At 34.8% G+C, this 25,048-nt stretch overlaps 1 protein-coding gene across 7 annotated transcripts in view; it reads right to left on the bottom strand.

Annotated features, from left to right (window-relative positions):
- Window positions 1–25,048, bottom strand: part of LOC111054515 (uncharacterized protein DDB_G0284459-like) — a 316,682-nt gene that overhangs the window by 139,150 nt on the left and 152,484 nt on the right. Inside the window, exon 1 of one of the 7 annotated variants that reach the window (XM_039432090.1) lies at window positions 5,555–5,667. The exons of 5 other annotated variants lie outside the window; for them this stretch is intronic. The gene's annotated coding sequence lies outside the window, so the exon portion shown is untranslated. Of the gene's footprint in view, window positions 1–5,426; window positions 5,668–25,048 lie in introns of those variants that run through there. One more of the 7 variants, XM_039432089.1, reaches the window with a different exon arrangement.

Consider the following 25,048-nt stretch of genomic DNA (forward strand, 5'->3'; position numbering starts at 1 on the left):
TGTTTTTCACTTCAGCTTCTTCTAAAACTTATTTTTCTCCTCCTCCTCCTTATTGTTCTTCTCATTATTTATCATCAGCATATTTTTTCTTTTACTTCATCTTCATCATCATCATCTTCTTCTTCTTCTTCTTCTTCTTCTTCTTCTTCTACTTCTTCTCTTCTTCTTCTTCTTCTTCTTCTTCTTCTTCTTCTTCTTCTTCTTCTTCTTCTTCTTCTTCTTCTTCTTCTTCTTCTTCTTCTTCTTCTTCTCCTTCTTCCTCTCCGCTCCACCTTCTGATTTGTATTCTATTTCCCTCACCTCCTGTTATTCCTTCCTCTCCTCTCTTCTTACTACTTATATTCTCAACACTGTTTTCTTTTCTTGACATTCCTCTACATCTTCTTCTCCGACTTGCGCTTTTCCTACTTCATCTTCTTGTTCACCATCACCCTTTACATTATCATCTCTGCTTTACCTCTTCTGCTCCTTCTTCACGAGCTTTGTATTCAATTTCTCTTATCAGCTGCCAATTCATCTTCACCACGCTTACCTCGTCTCCCTTCATCACTTTTTCTTCTCTTGCTTTTCCTTTTCATTTTTTTCACCATCTTCTAATCGTTCCCCCTCATCTACAATTCTCTCACCTTTTTCCTCCCATTGGATTTCCTCTCGCTTCCCACCTGTTTTTTTATCTTCCATTTACTTTTCTTCTTCTTCTCTTGATTAGTATCCTTTCTCGTTCCTGTCGTTTTCAATTTTTTTCCCATTAGATCTCCCTGTACTTCTCCATCATATCTAGTCTTTCTTGACTTTTCATATGTTTTCTTATCCAACCCTTTCATCCACCATCTATTGCTCTCATCTTCATTTTTTTCTATTCTCGAATTCTTTTTCTTCTTCTCTTCTTCTTCCACCGAAAATCTGGGTTCCTTTATATCAATAATTCTCTATATTCTACATCCTTGCCCCTCACCTAGCCTTAATATCCCCCCACTTGTACCTTTCATATTTTCCACTCTCCTGTAGATTCAGCAGATTTAATCACCCATCATTTTCATTTTCAGCATGCATTTTCAAAAAATATGTTATTATGTACTATTATTGTAATTTATTTTCACTTTCCTTGCCCTATTTCCGAAAAAAAATTAAGGTATCCCAATTTCTAAATTTCTATACGTTTCAAGGTCCCCTGAGTCCAAAAAAGTGGTTTTTGGGTATTGGTCTGTATGTGTGTGTGTGTGTGTATGTATGAGTGTATGTGTGTCTGTGTACAAGTCAACGGAATGACTTGAAATTTGGAACTTAAGGTCCTTAGAATATAAGGATCCGACACAAACAATTTCGATCAAATGCAATAATTCAAGATGGCGGCTAAAATGGCGAAAATGTTGTCAAAAACAGGGTTTTTTCGATTTTCTCGAAAACGGCCTCAACGATTTTGATCAAATTTAAACTTAAAATAGTCATTGATAAACTCTATCAACTGCCACAAATCCCATATCTGTAAAAATTCCAGGAGTTCCGCCCCGTCTATGCAAAGTTTGATTTTAGATTCTCAATTATCGGGCTTCAGATGCAATTTAAGCAAAAAATTCCAAGCGGAAAAGATTGAGCATGAAAATCTCCACAATTAATGTCTAATAACATTTTGCACCTAAAATTGGAAATAAGCTCGAAATTCGGAAAAATGTTATTATTCCAATTGCAAACTGTTGATACTATTAAATCATTCACTATGAAGAGATAGCAGATATCGTGTGTCTCCAGCGTTATTGTCCTGTCACCAGCTGGCTCAGATATTTGAATAGTAGACTCTTATGCGCGTGAACACTAGCGTCAGGTGATCAATTTTCATAACGGCAAGGAAAATTGTGGGAGAGCGCCACACCAGATTTTTTTATCATAGACGTAGTATTATTTTGTTTATTATTACACAGTGTTTGTCAAAGGTCTTGTCAGACCTGGCAATGTTAGATGTATTAAATTAATATCAAATATCTTCTTCTTCTCCTTTTTCTTCTTATTTTTCTTCTTATTTTTCTTCTTCTTCTTCTTCTTCTTCTTCTTCTTCTTCTTCTTCTTCTTCTTCTTCTTCTTCTTGTACTGTTCTTATTATTCTCCTTCTTTCTTCTTCTGCTTTGTACGTCACCTTATTCTCACCTCCTGCTATTTCTTCCTCGTCTTCTTATCCTTCTCAATCTCTCTCTTCTTTTTTACCTCAATGCAGAGAGGAAGCATGTAATCGGACTGCTAGTTTTGGCACTTGACAGGCAGTTATCTAATTGCCAGACTACTATTTCACACCTCACACCTCCGTTCGCAAATCAGTTGTCAGTAGCTGCCCAGTAATGACACGCCATAAGTAGTAGTAACTAGTAACTAGTAATCGTAATAGTTGACTCAATCTCAATTAGTGGTAATGGCCGAGTTTTTTTGTGGTGCTCAGTCTGCCTTTAAACAGCTTCAACTACATGAGAAACCTGTAAAGCTTATATGCGGGTAGATAGGGGCCTTGAAAGTGTGAAAAATACTGGAAATGGTGTTAAGTAGGACCACACGAGTAACCCAATAATAATTAGTGGGCTGAGAGCTGAGATTGTTTAGGAGGCCCCTACCATGGATCAGGTTTACAAGCCTGGACACTTTTCACTCTATAAAATACTAGCCGTCAGGCTCGCTTCGCTTGCCATACCCCCGGCTTGATCGTCCAACAATGAGATCAGCGGGCTCGCTTCGCTCGCCTGCATGTAGACCTCAGCGGAACCTCTGTACCGAATTTGAACGTATTATGTCAATTTGATCACGAAAAACACCTGTTACTATATCGGCGTATCTTTGGCGAACAAAATTCTTCCACCTCAGCTAAACCTGTGTACTGAATTATTTTATATATATTACCATCAGTTATTGAAAAAGGTGAGGAAACGCAGAAAAGCTGAGAAAACGCTAATTTTGGCTAATTGGATAAATTGGTATTTAGGAGGCCCTGGATAAATGCATTTCAATTTTCAACTTGGTGCCAACCTAACAAAGTCAACTCAACTTAATGCCAACCAGACAAAATTTTTAATTTAGTTACCAGAACAACTGTTTCGAAGAGGTACTCTCTCTAGATTACAGTTCTATATTAACATATGGTATGGACATTTCAATTATAATAATTTTAAGATATTGGAATAAGAAGAATATACATGCTAAAAGAACTTTAAACCCTTAAAAACCACCCTTAGAGTTAAAATATCGCCAAAAGATTTCTTAGTGCGCCTCTAAAGGGCCAACTGAACATACCTACCAAATTTGAACGTTTTTGGTCCGGTACATTTTTAGTTCTGCGAGTGAGTGAGTCAGTCAGTGAGTGAGTGCCATTTCGCTTTTATATTTATATAGATATCTCTCAAATACTATCTAAAAAAAATCTGGTGTGGCGCATTCCTTGCCGTTATGAAAATTGATCACCTGACGCTAGTGTCCACGGGCATGAGTCTACTATTCAAAATATCTGAGCCAGCTGGTGACAGCACAATAACGCTGGAGACACACGATATCTGCTATCTCTTCATAGTGAATAATTTAATAGAATCAACAGTTGCCAACAGTTTGCAATTGGATAATCACATTTTCTCGAATTTCGAGCTTATTTTCAATTTTAGATGAAAATGTTACTAAACATTAATTGTAGATCTTTTCCGCTTTGAATTTTTTGCTTAAATTGTATCTGAAGCCTGATAATTGGGAATCTGAAATCAAACTTTGCATAGACGGGGCGGAACTCCTGGAATTTTTACAGATATGGGACTTGTGGCAGTTGATAGAGCTTATCAATGACTATTTTAAGTGTAAATTTGATCAAAATCGTTGGAGCCGTTTTCGAGAAAATCGCAAAAAACCCTGTTTTTGACAACATTTTCGCCATTTTAGCCGCCATCTTGAATTGCATTTGATCGAAATTGTTTGTGTCAGATCCTTATATTCTAAGGACCTTAAGTTCCAAATTTCAAGTCATTCCGTTAGTTGGGAGATGAGATATCGTGTACACAGACACACATACACTCATACATACACACACCAAATACACTTCAAATACAGTACACAAACCAACACCCAAACAGTACATACAGACCAATACCCAAAAACCACTTTTTTGGACTCAGGGGACCTTGAAACGTATAGAAATTTAGAAATTGGGGTACCTTAATTTTTTTCGGAAAGCAATACTTTCCTTACCTATGGTAATAGGGCAAGGAGAGTAAAAATACTTCTCATTCTTATAAAACAATACTTCACATACAGTGCAACATACAACAAAATGATGTACAGTGCTACCTCGACGAGCAATGTAGAGTCTACACTACACAGCTTGAATATTGTGCTAAAATACAGCACTACTGCTATTTGAAAGTGTTTGATAAGATATTGACTTAAAGATATTAACTTCAATGAGAAAAACAACAATCTCAACAATAATTGTTGTGCTCTATTCCTCAATAAAGTATATGAGTAATATACTAGAAATTCTAATTTATCTAGGTAAATAAATTAATAACTTGAAAGAATGTCCTGAATTTGGAAGACTAGCAATAGGCTATTTATTGGCAAACATTTATTGCTAAAATTCTCTATGTTAACTACAGTCGCGAAGATAATAAAGCTACGTTTACACCAAAGTGATTAACAAAATGTTTATTTCTCCGTCTTTACTATTGGATTGAACATAACTTATCATACACATGATAAAAATATGTGTTTGTCAAGTTCCGTTCAATCTAACAGAATCTATAAGGACAGAAAAATAAACATTTTGTTAATAGCTTTGGTGTAAACGCACCTTAGGCCTATTGAATAAAATTGATGAGAATATGTATTTATAATCAATATGGGATGCATCCTTATACTAAACATGAAAAATTCCACAAAATATTATATGGATATAACATATTGTATTTCATATGTGTATTATGAAATGTAAATAAATAAATAACCGAAGCAAAATGCATCCCAATGCATTTTTGAAACCATTTACTCATAGTTATAGTTCCACTATTTCACATTAAACATGACTTATAAAATCAAAATTGTAGTAGAATGATTGATTTAAGTAACGACCATTAAAAAATGATCTGAATCCAGTATAACCAATCTGTAATGCATTCTCCACACCATTACTCACATTCTCAGCAACATTTAGTTATCACTCCACTGTTTCACATCAAACAGAGCAGCTAAAAATAAACTCGTAAAAAATTATTGACCCTTAGTATAATGAATACTTTATCAACTCTACATATTACATGGGTATAATTGTTCTGAAAAACATCGCCAATGCATTTTCAACACCATTAATCACATTTAGTTATCACACCACTATTTCACATCAAACAGAACTAATAAAAATAAAGTGGTTATAAAGATGACACAAACAGAACTATGAGAACTCATTAACCAACCATGAAGTGTTCTCCACTCGGGCCATGTGTGTGACAGCCATGTGATAATATTCTCAAGAAGTTACACTTGGCCATAAAAAGGTGACGAAACCCTAATTGCAGGCCAGATACAATGAAAACTCACTTACGGCTTATGGTAAGAACTGAGGATGACTGGATTTGCAAGAGTTTTAATGACGTTTGAAGAGCGCGACTGAACCGTTAACAGTGTGAAGTACCCTGCCAAACGCTGGACATAAACTGTCTGGCAATAATAATCGCACTGCTGCAGACTTCATTCAAAATAAACGTTGACTCATTGATGGAGGAAGCCACCACTCGAGGCTAGGAAAGGCAAATCGCAATCATGCCTGTAATAATCAGCGATGTTCAACACATCTGCCTGCAAGGCACGGTCCAATTAAGGTCAGTCAGGTCGAAGCCAGTCAACTGGTAGGCAATTCGGACAATATCGGACCAACCGATCACATGGAAATTTCATTTCATTTATTTATAGACAGATACAATGCAGGTAAAAACAACAGGCATTCGCCCAAAACTACTTTAAACCTTAATTTGGAATACACAGTCTAGAGGTTATGTAAATGATAACTTAATTCACACACTTTTTTGAGCCCAAAATATGTATGTACTACAATAATTTTGAATTTATCGGATTAATTAATTACAAAATACAAATCCAAACGAAAATCTTCCTTCACAATCACATAAAATATTAAAATTTCACTTAAATCCACAAATTATACTCATTCTAAAATTTCGAACGTCAAAACATCTCTATAACATCTATTTAAGTTAAATGGAAGTGTACTTAGGAAAATGGAAGAAATATAAATGGCTTTCTAGTGAATTGTGGAATGGAGAAAACTATTAAAGAATATCATCAAATCCTTTATGTAACTTATACAAACAATGCTAGTTTCTAGAATAATATTGGGGCACCAAGCTTCGCTCGTTATTTATTTATTGATAAACAGAACACAATTCTTTAAAATGATTGGGGATGGACTAATATGCACAGCCCAAAACGGTTTCTTTCCCGAATTTTGATTTATACTCCAAAAAGTATTTATAGTCAAAAAATTCAGGTCCAATTTCCAGTCCAAACATTTGAAAACAGAAAAGTTCCAATTTAGACTGTTTACAAACCAAATTGAATAACAAAATAACACTCAATAATCACTTAAAACTGTAATATCCTATTATATTAAGCGAGCAATTTCTGTATATATATATATATATAATATATATATATATATTATATATATATATATATGAATATGGTTATGTGGTTATCTTGTTACCTGGTTATGTGGTTATATGGGTATGTATTTTATATCCAATGGATCTCGAAAACGGCTTTAACGATTTTGATGAAATTTGCAACATAGTAGGTTTATGATATAAAAATTCGATTGCACTAGGTCTCATCCCTGGGAAAACACACTGAACGACATTATAAGGATAATTCATCCTTAGAAAAACAGCTGAGACTTTCGTCGTCTGTGGATCGTAAAAAGTGAGCGAGTGATTCTGTGGAAAATCAAAATATCGCATCCCAGAAATTCATAAGCTGACGTATATCCAGCTGTAAAATATAAACACGACCTAGAAGATAAAAAAACCGCAAAGGTAGACGCACACAGATTGTCATCGGACGGACAGCACGCATCGGACGGATCGGATTATTATATTTGATGCATCGTCATTATTTGATGACGATATGTGTGCGCCTACCTTAAGAGTTTGAAAGTTTATTAGCTTTGCACGAAAGTTTGAAACTTTATTAGCAGATGCACTCAGCTGCTGGGTGGCTCTTAATCAATCAGCTTATTTCACGAGAATAATATTATCTGGAAATTTTAATCAACTTGATCGAAATAATATCTGATTTGTTGACATGACATGGTATAACATTCATTTTGGTATATCATTCTAAATCAAAGTATATCATAATTTTCAAAGATAATCAATAATATCGGGGCACCGAGCTTCGCTCGTTATTTATTTATCGATAAACAGAACATAATTCTTTAAAATTATTGGGGAAGTACTAACAGGCACAGCCCAAAACGGTTTCTAAACAAAATAACACTTACTAATCACTTAAAACTGTAAAATAATGATTAACTTTGAAAATTCTAATTTACTTTGATTTAGAATGATATACCATGTCATGTCAACAAATCGGATATTTTGATCAAGTTGATTGAAATTTGTAGATAATATTTCTCGTGAGATAAGCTTTTTGATTGAGAGACCCCCAGCAGATGAATGCATCTGCTGAAAAAAGTTATAGTGTTGAAGGATTGAAAGAAAAATTAACTTTTTAGATGAATTAAGAAACATTGCGAAAATATGTTTTTATTTTAAATATGATAATTATTTTCCATCAATAAATTATGAATAATTTTACCTTTCAAATCCTTTAGGTTTATTTATCTTTTAGGTCGTGTTTATATTTTACAGCTGGCTATACGTCAGCTTATGAATTTCATGGATGAGATATTTTCATTTTCCACAGGCGACGAAAGTCTCAGCTGTTTTTCCATGGATAAATTATCCTTTTAATGTCGTTCAGCGAGTTTTCCCAGGGATGAGACCTAGTGCAATCGAATTTTTATAACATAAACCTACTATGTTGCAAATTGCATCAAAAACGTTAGAACCGTTTTCGAGATCCGTTGGATATAAATACATACTCATATAACCATATAACTATATTCATACAGAAATTGCTCGCTTAATATAATAGGATTGGAGACAAAAAGTGTTTATGATGAAGCTAATATCATACGCAAATTTCATTATTATTTTGCGTGATTCTAGCTTCCTTGGCTGACTGTTCCCATCAGTGTTGCATTTTGTTGCATGTCGAATGATACAGTATCATGTTTGCTGCCAGCGCTATCTAGCGTGACATTCTAGACTACATTAAGCTTTTCTCTACTCGATTTTCCGTCGTTACAAATTTGATCACGTCTTTTCATCAAATTTGGGGATGAGTTTTGCAAATTTTACTATCAAGAAACCTTCTTTGATGCGTGCAGAACTTACTTAATGAATTTCAATGCAATTGGTGCAGAATATATCACTGTAACTGACTTTATAGGTGCTGCCTCTCGCCAGAGTTTTGTGCAAATGTTTGTATGGAAAAGAACTTTATTCATTTCGAAAATAAGGTCAAGCCGTTAAGGTCAATAACGGTCAATTTTTTTGGAGGATCATCGTGATTTAGAGTAAAACAAAATTACTTTCACGATGATTCCATACCTCAATCAATGTAAGTCTCTTTTCTTAACTTATCAATAATATTAACATTGAATGAGCGTTAGTGAGTTGATTACTTTGAACTTTCTCACTTTCGATTACTCTGAACAAGGGCAAGGCAGGCCGGGACACATATAACCGCACCGAGCCCGCGCCGACGTATGGCCGGTATTACGCCAATACCTTCTATTACTTAGGTGAGAAATAGTAGGTGTTGACAGCCTGCGACACAGCGATTGTGGTAGGAGAACACACATATCCGTGCGACAGCCGAGCGGCAGCAGTGTCTCAGTTCTATAGTGCTACTGTGCTCTGATTTCTGAATAATTATGTACTATTGTAAATATAACACTATTAAAATCTTGTTACATCTGATTTAAATTTATTTATATTTGTCATTTTTAAACTAATTACCTGTAGACACGGAATATGAGAATCATAGTGCTGGTATATATTTCGGTGCACAACAATACCATCATTAGTCATGTATCGTAAATATATCAGCAATAAAATTTTTATCTTCTGCATCTACACGTAATAAGTTTTAAGTTTGAAATTTAAGACAGTCACGGATTCCTTCTTTAATACTTTTTGTTGTTTATTATTTTATTATTTATTATATTATGGCTTTATTATTTATTTATTATATTATTTTTTCGTTCAACTATATTCCTCATCACTTTGATCGTACAAAACTGGAAAATTCCGTATCTCTTCAAGAAGTCTTTCACTTCTTTCACATGTCTTTCACATGTCAAGAAGTCTTTCACTTCACAGTCTTTCACATGTTAAACGAGGCCGCACCGTCACCGTCAAAAACACACACACACACATACACATAATTTTTTTGGAAAGCAATACTTTCCTTACATATGGTAATAGGGCAAGGAAATTGAAAAAGGGTACTTAGATTTTTATTTTTTATTTCAATAATACTACTAGTGATAGCAGTTGCTATGACGTAAACAAATTTGCTATGAAATTTTTTTGTCCAGTGTTAAATTTTTTCAGTAGAAGCTACTATTAGTGTTCACTAACACTTGATTATTCATTGAAGGTACTCATTTATTTCATTTTTGTATGATTTAAATTAGTATATTTAAATATTGAGATCATTGAAATGGTTTGAGATATCGATGTGCGAGTTAATTTTCTTTTGAAATCATGTGTCACATGACCACGTTCCCATTTGAAAAAATGAAGTTGGATTCAAAATGAAGTGGGATCCATATGACGGATTCAGGATGGCCGACAAAAGTTTTGAAGTGACAGTAATTTCTTTTTCAATTGGAATAGGATCCTTATGGAACCTAATGTCATATCATACTTGTAAAAGAGAAGAGATATTTAACTTTTTCAATTGGAATAGGATCCTTATGGAACCTAATGTCATATCATACTTGTAAAAGAGAAGAGATATTTAACTTTTTCAATTGGAATAGGATCCTTATGGAACCTAATGTCATATCATACTTGTAAAAGAGAAGAGATATTTAACTTTTTCAATTGGAATAGGATCCTTATGGAACCTAATGTCATATCATACTTGTAAAAGAGAAGAGATATTTAACTTTTTCAATTGGAATAGGATCCTTATGGAACCTAATGTCATATCATACTTGTAAAAGAGAAGAGATATTTAACTTTTTCAATTGGAATAGGATCCTTATGGAACCTAATGTCATATCATACTTGTAAAAGAGAAGAGATATTTAACTTTTTCAATTGGAATAGGATCCTTATGGAACCTAATATCATATCATACTTGTAAAAGAGAAGAGATATTTAACTGTTTCCATAATAATTCTCACCAACTCTGTATAATTACAAGATGCATATTTCAGAGATCAATACAACAGTTGAGACGTTTCCTAACATGATTACTTTTATCAGTTGTTTTTCACTAACTATCTAGACGGAGTATTGAGGTTGATTTTATTTTATTATTTGTTCTATTGATTTCAATATTCTGTTGATTGTTCTTCTTACTCATCCATAATCACATCTTTTCTTTTGCAATTATATGCAAGCAGCGTTTCACAGTTCATGAGCGAGTTCTTCAACCCAGGGGGTCGCTAGTACAGTCATAGATTGGTTATTATAGAAAATTATATAGAAGGTCGATAGTGAGCTGAAATCCACATATCGAACGGACTGTTCTGTTTGTACCCGTTCTTTTCTGTTCGTGAAGTACACCCTGACAACATCACCACCACCATCTACAACCGTGACTTGATCTGACCGTGCCCGTACAAATCCATCCCTAATCCAATCCCCCGGACAGGATCTACAGCTGTACATTCCTCACACAAAGACTTGGCCACAATTCGATTGGCAAACATCCAATCGCAAAGAAACACTTCTAGATGCTACAAATGCTGTCTCTTCTCCAAAAATAGGCAGATGAGTGACAGATTTATAAGGCAAGAGTCGGCGAAGCATCTTCCATTCAGCCAGGAGCCAGCACACTCCACCCGCCCACAATTTCACCATTTCTAAGACCAGGAAGCTGTGGCTGTGGCTGTCACGTGTCACCTAACCTATAAAACCATCACCCATTACTGGAAACACTATCATAACATCCACTATCAGCATTGGTTTAATGGTAAGCATTTATGTTATCTACAAGGAATGCTGACGGTTTAAAATGAATCTCACAATAAAACTACTGAACAGATCCACGGCTATCTTTGCTATTATTGCGAGGTGGGCGTCAACTTCCAATACACAAGTACTTTACCGTACAACATTATGATGCAAATTGATTATTTTACATGATACAATGTGCAGTGGTGTACAGTTAGGTACTCAAGTGAGAGATGAAAGCCACATAGAATTTTGCCATTCAAGAATGAGGTACCACTCTTCAAATACAGTTCACTTGTGTAGTGGAAATTCCATTCATGAATCGAGGTACCCACTTCAAATACAGTTCACTTTTGTTATATGTAGTGGAAACGCCATTCAGAAATCTGGGTACCACACTTGAAATACAGTACATTTTTTGTTACATCTAGTGGAAATGTGTGGTCAGTCATTCATTCAAAGTTCTGAAGCTATTAAACTTTATTGTGATGCTTCCCTTGCTAGGTACTTCAACTTCCCTCATTGCTATTCAACATTCATTGACCCTGATCTTGCTTTGAGATCGAGTAGGAGTGGAGGCACTTGCTGAGTAGGTGCTATGCTAATGGGGCTGCAATGGGGGTCATTCTTATCCAACAAATATTCGTATATCAACTGAAAGTTATCATGATATCTGATCCAGTTTAAAGATTTTCATTTACCCAGTACCAGATATTTCATTGCTGAGATGTGAGATTTTCCAGTCAGGTGGGACTCCCTTAAAATAATATAATATCAGAGACAACTGATACAAGTATCTATTCTCTATGATAATATCAAATGATTTTCAAAGCCGATACATTTTTCAATCCAAGTTGAATCACTTGACGGACATCATTTCAAGTGATAAGAGTAGATCAGTAGAACATGGGTTGATTACATAGAAATCAAAATACATAGGAGTGAGCTTCAAGTTGTTTATTCGTATTTGAAATAGTATTCCATGATTGTTTTAACACCAATCTCCATTGAGTTGAATTCACTTCATAGTAAACTCAACAAAATATCTGATTGAGATTGAGATGCGATGGAAAACTAATTGATAAAATTATATAGTTATCAACAGAAAAGCACAAAGGTCTCACTACTTACGATGTGACGTGAAACTATGCATTTAATCAAGATTACAGTATGAGAACGTCGCTTTAAAACGTAGAATCCCTGAAGAAATGTTAGTTGGATAATGTTTTTCCAAAAATCATGAGAAACCGTGAAATTGCCGATGTGGAAGCGATCTTATTACAGAGGAATTTGGTGGTGATTATGAATTCGATCATTGACTCCATCGGCTGTGTAATTTCGGCCATGTATTTGGGAGGTGAGTGGTCGGCATTATAGCCCCCCAAAAGCTTTGGATTATACTGATCTGATTGATTATATATCTGTATATTTTTGGATTTAGAATGGATTCGCTGGGAGTGTATATATGTGTATAGAAGCTATGAAGTTGTTCTGCTTGCTATGTGGCTGTGGTAGGCTGAGTTTTAGTTGATTTGATTATAGATAGACTAGTGATCTTTGAGGAGGAGGAGGAGTAGTTGGGGAACGAAGAGTGGATAGTCGTGATTTAGCTCAGCCATGTTTCCAAACTATAATTACCACTATCCAATGAATTATTGCTAGGAGTCTATTGTACGCCTGGAAGCAGACATATTGAAGGAACAGGTCTTTCATCGTTACTTGAATTTAAAGTTTGCTGCAGTAGCTAACAATTTATAATCCTAACTCCAAAGCTATGCAGACTCTAGACTTCCAGATATGATGTTGAACCTTTTAGCAATCTGCTCATGATTTAGACAATCGTTTTAGTATAATAGAGTTTTCAAGTGCCTAGCAGTAGAGCCCAGTATTCAAATTTTCTTCAAGAGTTTAATGATTCTGTATGTGGCAAACTTATCAAGTTACTAACTTTTTAAACAGCAAACTTATTTGTTTTGTATAATGAAGTATATTGTATTGTATTTTGAAATAAAAAGGCCCGGTTGCACAAAACCCGGTTAAAATTTAACCGTGATTAATTTCACTAAAACCAATTATTAGAGAAGGCCTTTTTGATAAGACGGCTTCTAGTATTGTATAGTATATTGAATATGTGATTGTATTCTAGAGGGAGGCCTACATAATCACAATATATGAAATATTATACAGAAATTTCCAACAAGTGGCAATACTTATATGATATTCTTTCATTGATTGTATTAAATAAAGAGAATCGAGTACGCGACTTGAAAGTCCAAAGGTAAATAAATAGATTATTTCTCTACTAATGAAGTTTTGAAGCTCTACTCATCGAATTAATTCCTTCAATAGATTCATCTATAATAAAGAAAAGAATCGGCTTTCGGCTTACACATGTAGAGAATAGGAAATTCACGAATGACGCATCATCACGTCTGAGCTACTAAACTGATCAACTTGAAATTTTACATATAGATTCTCAATTTACCGAGCATGGTTAAAGGCCTCTTTTCAATTCTTTAAGTTTTCAGTTTGTCAAGTTTAATTAGACCCTTGCGAAGCACGGGTTACCTGCTAGTTTGAAATACAGTACTAGACGATTTCGAAATAATTCTGATATTATGACATTTATAATGAAGATTAAATCAACCTGTAAGTTAATACATTTGCAAGAGAATACAAATCTCGAATTAAATTACAGTAATATCTTGGCTTCCAACTGACAAAATTGAAACTTGCACAGATTGTTTAACAGCAACAATTTAGAGAAAATAGATCCTACCGCTTCCTAGATCACGATAATCTAACATCTGTTCTGTTACGAAAAGATATCCAACGTCCAACGTTTCCACTGATAAGAATATTACCAGCTTGCTTGAACACATTAGAGAAGAGAAATTACGATCAGATTACGTACGTTTCTCCAATTGCTGCTTCCGACTTCTACTCTATTGTATTTAAATGGACTCTATGTACAGTTCAGCACCAGATCATCCCATATACAACAAAAATTGCGTGTGGAATTCGTAATTTTCAACGATTGAGAGGCCACGATACCGAAAACTGAAGATGATTGTTTTTTCACTTTTCCAGGATTGAAAGTAAAATTACTGTGTTTATCTTATTTTTTCCTGATGAAAAATCACTACTCTAATCGCAGTCCGATTGGTTTCGATTCACTTCAACAGCAGATTGGAACTGAGACGTTGAGTTTGCGGTTCACACAAAAACAACCAATTTTGTAATCATTCTTAGTTTGGATACCTTCAAAATTTTCAGTGTCGGTTGCTGGACGTACCTTACCGGGGTCTCTTGTTACCCATCATCAGTTTTCCTTTTTTTGTTGGTTTTCCTGCAAGATTCGTTTTCTTTCCATCGTTTGTCAAGATGTTTTCTTACCTCTCCACTCAATCAGTTTCAATTTCTAAAACAGTTTTTGTTACCTGTGTAACTGATAGGTTGGTATTCACAAGAAATTAACTTTTATTATAGTGGGGTATCATAATCAGGACTAAGTTTATTATTAGCAACTTTTGTATGTATATTGTAATAATTATGTAGCACATAACAGAAAACACTTAAAAGTTTTATAATATAAATTAAAACAGGAGACACACGACAAAGATAGATTAAAAACACTTAAAAACTTACATTATAATCGGAAATTTTCGAGGAACTGAGTCCCCTTTCTCGACCGAGCAGAGATTACCGAAAATTTCTGATTATAATGTAAGTTTTCAAGTGTTTTTAATCTATCTTTGTCGTGTGTCTCCTGTAATAATTATGTATATGTTTTGTCAGTAAACTCCTCTGGTTGCAGTTGATTGGCAATCAGAGAAATTATTATTATTATTTTGTTCTCTACATTTTCTTATATTAGTTCTCAATTGTTATTACTTTCTGTATTTCTTTTTACAGGTATTTATTTAGCGTATGGCAGTATACACAACACATTTATGATCACAAAATTCGAAAAAAAAGAAAACAATAGAAAATTCATATATAAATCGAATGAAAATATCTTAGTCACTTTTGACCTGGAAATTAGAGGCATGCTTCCAGGGTATTTAAGTAGGCTATTGATGCTGGTTTAGCCACCAGGAAATCTTCATGTGCACCTGTGTATGCTGATCTGGGACATTCCTCCACTATGTGTCTCACAGTCTGGACTGCTCCACACTCACAGAAAGGGGAGTCAGCCTTCCCCCACTTATGCATCAGATAGGCACATCTACCATGATGAGTTCGTACCCTATTCAATGCCGACCATGTTTTACGAGGCAAATCGAAGCCTGGTGGCCTTTTGGTTACAAATGGGATGTCAATGTTCTGCTTTGCTGACCACGCTTGTTGCCAGGCCTCAGTTATACGGAAACCTGAATCTAAGGCTGTAATTGCCGTCCTAACCGGTGGCTTACGAGATTGCAGACGTCTCTGATTGGCATCTTGTATATCCTCATGTATTGGCAGGCTTCGATTTTCCTGTATCTTCTTGTACTCTCTAGTAAGGGCATTCATGCGTCGAAGATTTGGGGTGGGATGTGACTCAACACCGGGAGCCATTCCACAGGGGTAGATTTTAGAACACCACCTATCATTCTCATTGAGTTATTTAGCTGAACATCAACCCTATGAACATGAGAGCTATTCATCCAGACTGGAGCACAGTACTCAGCAGCTGAAAAGACAAGGCTTAGGGCTGTAGAGCGTAATGTAGATGCTGAAGCTCCCCATGATGTTCCGCAAAGTTTTTGCATAATATTGTTTCGGGTTTTTAGTTTTTCTGCTGTCTTTGTTAGGTGCTCTTTGAATGAAAGTGTCCTATCAAGTATCAGGCCCAAATATTTTGGAGCCTTATTGTGTTTAAGGCTTCTATTCTCGAATTGAATTCTTAGCTCTCTGTTAGCTTCTCTATTGTTCAGGTGGAAGCATGCAACTTCTGTTTTACTGGCATTTGGTTGGAGACGCCATCTTCGAAAGTACCTACCCATCTCTCTCAAGTCATCTGTAAGAATTTCCTCTGACTCTTCAAATGATTTACACTGTGTCGATAATACCCAGTCATCAGCATAGCCATGTTTTCTAGTCAAGGTTTCTGGCATGTCAGCAATATACAGACTGAACAAGAGAGGGGCAAGAACTGAGCCCTGAGGCAGACCATTCTTAAGTTTCCTTTGTGAGCTTATATCAGATCCAATGATGACTTTGAAAGTTCTATCACTCAGCATATTATTCACAAGACGAGCTGTTATTTTACACTTGATCACTTTTAGGAGCTTATAGATCATACCTTCTCTCCAAACAGTGTCATAAGCTGCTGATAGATCGATAAAGGCAGCAGATGTTTTCAATTTCTTCTGGAAACCAGCTTCAATGCATGTTGTAAGTGATAGAACTTGATCAACACAGCTCCTGTTTGGTCTGAACCCAGCCTGCTCAACAGGTATGATTTCAAATATTTTCTGGCATACTCTATTATAGATTAGCCTCTCCAGTAGTTTATACACCACCGACAGTAATGCAATTGGTCTATAGTTTTTTGCTGAGTTTGCTGGTTTTCCTGGTTTCAAAATTGCTATAATCTTTGACTGCCTCAGCTCTTTGGGTACATTGCCAGTTTGCATAACATCAGTGAAGAATTTAGCCAGCCATACCTTTGCATATTTTCCACATTTAACTAGAAATTCTGGGTTTACACTATCAAATCCTGGTGCTTTTCCAGAAGCTACATGCTTGAGAGCTGATGCGATTTCTTCTGGGGTGAAAGGTAGACTGAATTCACTCTCTGTTGCCTGTCTCTTAAGTTGGCTCAGCTCATGTTTTATTTTGGTCGAGTGTTCTCTGTCCACTTGTGCTCTGGATGTTTCCACTATGTGAGATGCTATTGAGTTTGCAGAGACACCTGCTTTTTGTCTTTCCATGGGTGCTCCACTGCAATTTCCTTAGAAGAGCCCATGCTTGTAGACTTGAGGTTTGGAAGTTCATGTTCTCAGCCACATTCATCCATTTCTGTTTTCTTGCCTCATCAAGACTATGAAGGAGTTCATCTGCCACCTCTTGCTCACCCGTCTCCAAGAAGGTTTGATAAAGTTCATCACTATTCTGGGACCAGCCTGGAATATATTCTCTGCGATATCCTCTTGGGATGCACAATTGTTACAGGTATGATAACTAATTATCAAATATTATGTATTCATCTGGATATGCATTGATTAATTACACCAATAAATGATCAATTATAATTTTCCCAGTTTCCATCTTACAGAATCGCTCATGACTGCCAGCTACATAGCTAATGAAACAACTTCTCATATTATGTGAGAGTAGAGTCTGATCCTTCGATTTCGGAATTATATACTATTTCATCCATATTCCAAGAATAAGAATCTATTTCATCCATTGGAAATACTACTTGAGTTTCAATTTTTGATACAGATAAAAGTGATGATAAGATTCATTGAGGAAATATGACTATCAAAGTTATCATTATATTATAGAAAGATTCAACTCACAAAGTAAATCACGTGATCAGTAAGAAGGTTCCCATTGCATGATAGCATACCTGAAACATCAATAATTGAATTAAATGATAATTCATATTCATGAAAAATAGAAGAACTACCAGCATTACAATAATGAACTTTCGAATTTTTAATTTTTCTCAAGTGAATTGATTTGAAAAACGCTATAAACTGGAGACATGCATATCAACAAAAATATATGCAATTTGATTAAAAACAGTATTTCACCTTATCGACTCCTATCATGGGAAATACTGAATGATGTAAGGAAATGAGAACAGAGACAAAAAATGAAATGAAAATTTTGCACATTTTATTTTATCACATCAACTTGACACAGCAGAGTAAATATTGTTCAAGAATACATTTCAAATTCGGTAAGAGATAAATCCATGAGATTTAAACTCAGCTAGAAGTTATTTTTTGGTCATTTTTAGTAAATTGAATAAATTTCTCAAAAATTGATATTTTCAGAAAATTTTTGTTTTACTAGATCAACAATACCATGAAGAAAGAATCTATCCTCTAAATCTCATGGATTTATCTCTTACCGAACTTGAAATGTTCTCTCCCAAAAATTTAAAATTAAGGCGCTCGTATCTCAAAAAATAATCATCGAAAAAACATTTTTCCTGAGAAAACTTTTTCATTTTGATAGCTTGATGGTATACGAATCGAAAAAAATTGAAAAATATCACCAGTAGAAACTTTATTTTAGCCTTAAGATCAGAATATAGTATCAAGAAAATAGTATCAAACTATAAAATACTATCGAAAGAACTATTTAACCATATTAATTGTATTGGTTAAGTCACACACATCGATTTTTAGACGTAAGACTTTTTGCAGTCCTCATGAATTCCACAAGATTGAACGGAGCTTGACAAACATCATCTGTTTAATCTAAAGCTGCGTACACATATACGCGCTTCCAACCCGCACCGAGCACGCTCCGCCCTCGTACCGCCCTCGTTCCTCCATCGAACCACAGTCGCTCCTCCCCCGCACCCATCATGAACGTTACGGAAGATGTTAGATCTTCTCGCGTTCCCCGGTCGAACCACTGTTGCTCCCCGGTCGATCATCAATCGCTCTGCTGGAGTGACGTTCGGTTGAAAGTCTGTACGCACCTTAATAGAATTTATAAGGACGGCAAAAAATTGTACGTACAAAAATCGACGTGTGTGTAGCTAGTAGCCTTACACACGAGTGCGAACAGGGAACGAACATATGCAGAAGGGTACATAAAGGTACCAATACGACACAAATTATAAGTTTTGTTTGTGTGTTTCTCTTGTGAGGAACGATCAATGTCATAAACAATACAATTTTCCTTGGAACTAACTACCACTCCAACTCAAAACACGAAGCTAAAAACCTTCACAATTTCATCTCAAGATATAATTCCAAAATAGGCTACAGATTTACCCTATACCTCACTACTGCTCCACCTTACATCATAGAGTTCTAGTTTCCATTGTTTCAGTTCTTTTGTCATTATCATTTCCACCTCATCATAATCTACTGCCTTCAATCGGAAAATAGAAACAGGTAACAATAATAGACAAGAATGATGCTGCAGTGGATATTAATAGATAGCACAATAGAGATAGATACGTGGGAATACAATAATAACGGTGGTAAGAATAAGAATTCCCACCACTTGTGTAAGTCCACAGTGATATTCATTTCAAAATGTCAGAATTATTCGAATGAGAAGCATTTGTGTGATTTGAAAGAAATGCTGACAATCTACCTCCATCCTAATAAACACTTAAAGCTGTCAGCATTAGTTGAATGGAAAGTGTAGGGAACTATTTATAAAGAATCCTGACAGTTTGAAGTGAATCTCAGCATAAATTTCATGGATTTATCTCTTACCGAACTTGAAATGTTCTCTCCCAAAAATTTAAAATTAAGGCGCTCGTATCTCAAAAAATAATCATCGAAAAAACATTTTTCCTGAGAAAACTTTTTCATTTTGATAGCTTGATTGTATACGAATCGAAAAAAATTGAAAAATATCACCAGTAGAAACTTTATTTTTAGCCTTTGCACAGCCTTAAGATCAGAATATAGTATCAAGAAAATAGTATCAAACTATAAAATACTATCGAAAGTACTGATTAACCATATTAATTGTATTGGTTAAGCCATACACATCGATTTGTAGACGTAAGATTTTTTGTAGTCCTCATGAATTCTACTAGATTAAACGGATCTTGACAAACATCATCTGTTTAATCTAAAGCTGCGTACACATATACGCGCTTCCAACCCGCACCGAGCACGCTCCGCCCTCGTACCGCCCTCGTTCCTCCATCGAACCACAGTCGCTCCTCCCCCGCACCCATCATGAACGTTACGGAAGATGTTAGATCTTCTCGCGTTCCCCGGTCGAACCACTGTTGCTCCCCGGTCGATCATCAATCGCTCTGCTGGAGTGACGTTCGGTTGAAAGTCTGTACGCACCTTAATAGAATTTATAAGGACGGCAAAAAATTGTACGTACAAAAATCGACGTGTGTGTAGCTAGCCTTACACACGAGTGCGAACAGGGAACGAACATATGCAGAAGGGTACATAAAGGTACCCTTACGACATAAATTATAAGTTTTGTTTGTGTGTTTCTCTTGTGAGGAACGATCAATGTCATAAACAATACAATTTTCCTTGGAACTAACTACCACTCCAACTCAAAACACGAAGCTAAAAACCTTCACAATTTCATCTCAAGATATAATTCCAAAATAGGCTACAGATTTACCCTATACCTCACTACTGCTCCACCTTACATCATAGAGTTCTAGTTTCCATTGTTTCAGTTCTTTTGTCATTATCATTTCCACCTCATCATAATCTACTGCCTTCAATCGGAAAATAGAAACAGGTAACAATAATAGACAAGAATGATGCTGCAGTGGATATTAATAGATAGCACAATAGAGATGGATACGTGGGAATACAATAATAACGGTGGTAAGAATAAGAATTCCCACCACTTGCGTAAGTCCACAGTGATATTCATTTCAAACTGTCAGAGTTATTTGAATGAGAAGCATTTGTGTGATTTGGAAGAAATGCTGACAATCTACCTCCATCCTAATAAACAGTTAAAGCTGTCAGCATTGGTTGGATGGCAAGTGTTGGAGTTATTTATAAAGAATCCTGACAGTTAGCAGTGAACAGACACCAAATAATGGAAATGGATAAAAGGATGGACGCTCCTTCATCGATGTATCACTTCTCAAATTAAAGGTCATTCGCCATATATGTTGCACCTTGAATACAATACTGAAAACATTTTCCAGATGTATTCAGTCAATCACAAGAGACTGTCTATCAACTCTCATAAGTATGATAAATAATTTCAATGACTCCTATCAACAAGGTTATATAGTTATCTGTGCCAGGAACAAAATATAATAAAATGTACAGATAAGTGGGAAAACATTGGTAGAACAAAATAGTACTGCAAGTCAGTATCTACTGCAAAGCAGTACTTTATTCATTCATACAATAAGTAGGCTACATTATCACAATGATAGGAGAGGAAAAATAAGGTAACCTTGTGCTATTCCTCTCCAAAATTTAGATAACACATAGTCCGAAATAGGTTATAGTCTTGTAGTTCTTCAATTCATACATTTTCAGAATCGAAAACAATATTTTTTGTTTGAAAAATTAAAAAAAAAAAACAAAAAGCAAATTTTTTATTTACATTTGAAGAATCGAAGTAGCTTTTAAATGATCCTAATTACAAATCATTCTTCACTTAAATAAAAATAAAAATCTCAGTCCCCTTTTTTGAATTATTTAATCACAATTCAAAAATTAAAAAGGTACTAAGATTTTTATTTACATTTATATTACAAGTAGCCCTATACAGGAAAATAGACATTCTTCACTTTATTACAAAAAATAAATAAGCTAATCCTTTCATGACTGAAGTGCAAAAAATAAATAAGCTAATCCTTTCATAACTGAAGTGCAAAAAATAAATAAGCTAATCCTTTCATAACTGAAGTGCAAAATAATGTATCTTATTTTCCTCTTCCTCATAAGTTTTTAATATAATTTAGAAGAAGAAATGTGAGGTGAATGCTGGTTAATGCATAATGCTAATGATGAAGCCATACTTTCAATTCTTGAGACAACGCTGCTGATGATGATTAGGCCTACTGTGAGTGGATTTTCCGCATCAATTTCTTCAACTAAAATTTTTCACAATGATTATTGTGATTCTAAGTTCAGGAAATCTTTGCAAGCAATTCGTTTAAAAAGATACTCAATAATTTGACAATTACAAACCAACATTTTGGTAAAAATACCTGAAATCCATAGGAAACTTCCCATGATTTGAAAGTTGTTAATTTTTGAATAACTGTACAAACTTGATAAATGCTTCATCCTATAGAGCAATAGAACATTAACTGTTATTTTTAGAGAGAATTTATTCAAAATAAATGAAATTCGCATGAGAGCCATATTGAACATCGATTTGAACACAGGGTCGGATCCACGTGACATCAGCCTTAAAGGCATATTAATTATTCCAAATCATTAGGAAGATTAGTGATTATTTAATCAGAATATTAACAGAATCTGTTAATTGCACGTTGACAGACATGTTTCTTCTGATGAGAATTTTCTGATAATAAATCTTCTACCGCATAACTTAGTCATGTCTAATCGTTGCAACAACAGCCAGGAAAACTGTCTATAATTATCCTGCTTGCGAAAGGTATTACAAGTTGTGACAGACACTGGTGAACAATAGGCTGAGAATAGAGTATGAGAAAAATAAAATTCCTTTCAAGATTCAAGCAAAATAGACGAGAATTCATGAATATCTTGGCCATTTCTCAAGAAGCTACTTGGTGTGAAAAATGGTGGAGTCTCAATGCTACTGCATTGATTTAAATCTTCTCAATTTCTAAACGTATTATTATAAATCACTCCAACTTCATTCTATTTATCATAATGAGTTTTATTGAGAACAGACATTGCTGTGATCTCCCACACGTAAAATAACTTATGTTGGTGATCTAAATATATTCTCTTGAGTGAAACATTTCTCAAATATCTTTGAAACGAACAGTAAATCTTCATTTTGCGTTCCACTCAAAAGTATTCAGATCGTTTTTCAAAAATATGTAAGACTTGATTATAAATAGAGGACTGTACATTAAATCAAGGATGTTATTGTCAATGATTCTACTTTGTTATGAATCAGCACTGAGAAAAACTAAATATGTAATCCCTCCAAAACTTTGACATAAGAGTAGCTTAGTATTCTACTCATCCTATTGTGTAGGAATAAGATGAGTTTTTAATTGTCAAATGACTTGTTTCAAAAAATTAGAAAATGATGAATTTGAAAAATTTCAATGCAGATTCGTGAAAACGAGTCATGCCATAAATCAAAATTAAGTGAAATCGTACACAAAAAACATTGATAAATAGATAAAATAAAACATATAATTGGATTATGTCAAAATTTTGGGATATAATATACAAAAAATGAACAGTGATATACTGGTGACATTGCCTGTCATATTCAAATCATATTGATTGAAAAACGTTTTCTATGAAGATCAATGTCAACTTCCTGATGCCAAAAAACCTTAACCAACAATGCGGACTATCTGGCAAAGTATCAGTGGAGAGAGAGGCACAAATGGGCAAGCGAGATCCTTCAAATTGCAGCCGAATAGTGACTAGATATCATCTTTCATCGAGTGGAAAGTAAATACAGCAATCTGCCTAATAGAGTTTGACATGATTGTGATAAATCGACAAAAAGAACCATGAAGTGTCCAAGTCGAAACGCTCCTAATTTGGCTGTTAGCTATGTATACAAGCTAGGTATCACTATGCATCAGATACAAGTAAACACAACGTGTATATAGATATCAGGTGGAATAGAGGACCTTGAATATGGGAAGATGAGATGAAACAAGGACGCAATGAAACCGGCCTTACGTATTGTTGTAGTGAGAAGAAAAGGTGGGCTGAAGGCGTCTATTATCAACGAAATAAGTGTTGAACTTGGAGTTTGCATCTTAAAAAAGAAGGAATAAACGGTGTTGAGTGTCAAACATTTCATATTGAACTGTAAATATGGTTGTGGGCGAACAAAGGTCATGTTCAAATTTAGAGCTGAGTGTTTTCAACAGTTTGTAATCATGTTATTTCCTTTCAATCTTTATGTTATACTGGAATGTGTACCTGAAAAACTGTTAAAATTATAGGCTATTTTTCAATGTGATTTTTGTAAATTTCAGTTCTGGAGCCGATAGTCTAAAGGTGCGTACAGATATACGCGCCGCGAACATGAGCAATTCACTTTTAATCAGCTGACTATATCTGTATTTTTACAGATACGGTAAGATACAGATATAAAAAGCTTGGAATCAGCTGATTAAAAGTGAATTGCTCATGTTCGCGGCGCGTATATTATCTGTACGCACCTTTGGAGAGTTTGGAGACACAAAATTAGATAAGATTTTTTCGTCAACATTATAATGGAAAGATACAAATAATACGTTCTTGATAACAAAGATCAATAAAAACACCATCTCTTATGAATTTTGAGTATCTTCAAATAGAAATCCGTTTCAAAAGACATTCAATTTGGAATTTTTCAAGATGATATGAACATAATATGAATAATGTTAATACAATTTAAAAAGGGATAATCCATTGTCAATCGAAAATTCATATTCAGTTGGAATAATTGGATGACCAAACATAAAAAACAGAAGTTCAATGATTATTTAATAATATTAATTTGGAATATATTAAATTTTTTCAAAATTATTGTCTGCACGATTGAGGGGAATATTATGTTTTACTTCAAGCATCTTTTGAATTTTATGCTGCAATGTTCAAAAACATTTGAAACTATTATTCTACTCTTGAAGATATTCAAAACATTCAGAATTCTTATATTCTCACAAAAATACGAATCATATTATTTTATTATGATTAGGGGAGATCAAAGGCTTGGCTTGATGATTCTTTGAATATTGTTCCTTTACTTTACAGGGTCCATTATAACACCGGATTCAACTGCAGTGGATTCTTGGCAGAGACCTGGATACTTGTCAGATCAACATGGTTCGTCTCGGCTCCAGCAAACAATATCAATGCACGACTTCTCTCGCTGAGCTCACTTTGGAAATGTCAACAACCCTCAATCATCCGGAAACAAATAACTGACACATAAACTCCATTAAAAGAGTA

This window comes from Nilaparvata lugens, chromosome 7, assembly GCF_014356525.2.
Source record: "Nilaparvata lugens isolate BPH chromosome 7, ASM1435652v1, whole genome shotgun sequence".
NCBI classification, from domain to species: Eukaryota; Metazoa; Arthropoda; class Insecta; order Hemiptera; family Delphacidae; genus Nilaparvata; species Nilaparvata lugens.